The sequence below is a fragment of the Penaeus monodon genome, chromosome 6 (genome assembly GCF_015228065.2).
Source record: "Penaeus monodon isolate SGIC_2016 chromosome 6, NSTDA_Pmon_1, whole genome shotgun sequence".
Classification (NCBI taxonomy): Eukaryota; Metazoa; Arthropoda; class Malacostraca; order Decapoda; family Penaeidae; genus Penaeus; species Penaeus monodon.
Window position 1 is genome coordinate 30,217,206 of NC_051391.1, and position 2,500 is coordinate 30,219,705.

Here is a 2,500-nt window from a genome sequence, read left to right on the forward strand (position 1 = left end):
TTTTCATCCTTATAAAATGGTGAACAGAGGGTAGTTATAATTTTTAAGGCTTAAATCTTTTTTTTCTGAGAGTTGATACCACGCAGTATAAAACACACAAGACTTTGGTTAGTTATATCGGGTCCCGCGCGGGAGGTAACGGTCACTCCCCGGAAGAGGCGGAGGCCCTTTAGTGCGGGGGGTTGGGTTAGAAACGAATCCCCCGGAGGGGGGCGAGAGGTACCCAAACCCCCGCGGTGCTTCACACGAATCCCGTCAACGAGGTCGGGATAAAAAAATGTGACCTCCGCCCCGCTAGCGGGTGGTTCTTTTTTGGGGGACTTTGGGATCCACGGGGCCCACTGGTCAAAATAGAATTATCCCCCATCCCCTTGTAACAGAAATAGTTTTATCCCATCTTATATTGCCCCGGCCACCTACTCGCGCCTCCCCCCTCGGGGCCCCTTTCCCAGGGTGACCTAATTTGGGTTTGGTCGTCTCGCCTCGTGCGTGTCCTTGTCCCTTTTTCGTGGTTTCCCGTCCCTTTTTTGCCCATCCTCCGGCCCTTTGGGTGTAATTTGTCTTTTCTCGATTTTCATAGTCCTCGAAATTTCTCCCCCACAGGTCCCCCTTTGGGAATTAGTTTTCGTCTTGACCTCCTCGTAGCCCCCTTGGCCCGGGCCAAACCCGGGGGCGGCGTCCTCGCCCACACGTCCCCAGATCTCGTCCGGTCCTTCTCGCGTCCCCCACGTCCTCGAAATTTTTTCGCCCGGGATTTTAGGGGCCCGTCGGGGCAGGGGGGGGCATTTTCGGGGGGGTTTTATACCTGCGTTTACGAGCTCCGGGATTTGCCGGATCTCCCACGTCCGCCGGGGCGTCCCCCTATGCCCCAGCATTCGGGGTGCGACTGGTACCTTTTTCCTCCCCCAAAATCTTGGCCCCCGTGGGCCTATGGATCTTCGATGAGGGCCTTCTAACAGCATCCTGGGGTCCTCCTTCCCGGGGCCGTGTCGGTTCCCACTGCAATATAAAGGGCGGGGAAAAACCCGGGTCATACACGTAAGGGCCCCGAGTAAGAGAAAAAAAAAAGGGAACAGAAATATGGGGGGTAGTTACCACTAGCCGGTTTTTCATAAAAAATTTAGGTTTTTAAGTTGGTTTTTTAAATTTTTTCGTCCTTTTTTTTTATTTTTTGGGTTTTTTTTTCAAAAGGTTTTTTAAAAAAGAAATAGAAGAGGGGGTGTCAGTAGCGGTTCCCCCTTTTGACCTTTTTGAAAATACCCAACCATCTCTGATAGATATGAGAAAAATAAAAGGGAAAGACAAACGGGGATCCGCCCAAGATCTATTTGAACCCTAGGGGTCCAAAAAAAGAAAAAAAAAAGAAATAGATGTACTTGTACCCAGGGCAGCGACAGACAAAAATTTCGGGGTAAAAAGGTAAAACTTTACCCCCGGCACTTTAAAACAAGGAAAAGGGGCAGTGTCCCTTTTTTTTCCCGCGTGTTGAGTGAGGTGAAGGGGTGTGTGTAGCGTGTGTGAGGGACCGCTAGCGTTAATGAGGGGAAAAAAGAGTGAAACCCCAAAACGAGAATGAATCATAAACACGAAAATTTAAAAAATTTACTATAACAAAAATGAAGTAAATTAGGGAATGCTGCCCATTTTTTAAAATTATTTAAAATACCACTTGAATTCAAAATTAAAAAGCGGGCAGAAAGTACGCAAAGAAAGAAAGGGAATAAAAAAAAATTCGCCAAATTTTTATCAAACAAATCTTCTCGGGGTCCGAAATCCCGAAATGCCGAGGTAAATGGGTTTCTTTGGGACGGCAACCCTTTAATAAAATCAATAAAAGGGGGGATCCTTTTACCCAAAAGCCCTATAAAGACTTTAAACGACTTGAGCCAGGAAAATAAAAATCCTGCTCTCCCTTTGGTTTGTAATGGGCGCTTTGCAAAAAACCCGAAAAGGGTATATAAATTTTTTACGAAAAACACACAAACGTTTTGGGGGGGGCCCAAAAAAATGCAAACGACTTCAAGAGGGGGGAGGAAAAAGGGGTGATTAATAACGAATTTAAAGATTCTACTTTTAAAACCCCAGTCCTACATTTTTTAAATTAAACCCGGAATAACCGCGGGTTTACACCGAAATCAAAAGGGGGGCCCAAAAGAAACGAATAAATTTTCTCTCGGGAAAGACGGAGGCAGATCTATTAGGCGTTTTTCCCCAACCCCGGGGCAATATCGGGCAATTTGGCACTTAGATTTTGAGGGAAGATCCTAAAAGCTATTTTTCAAACTAATGAAATTTTTAAAGAATTTTCCCTTTCTACTTCGTTTTTAGCGGGGAAGGGGAAAACTGTCACCAAAAAACAAAGTAACAATGGTTCTGAAATTTTCCCCCCGCCGGGCCCCGCCGGGGAAAAGGGAAGTGAGGTCCGGTCAAGACAGGAAAAAACCTTTTTCTAATTTCCAAAGTGGCCCTAAACGAAAAAAAGGGGAAAGGGCATTGGGCC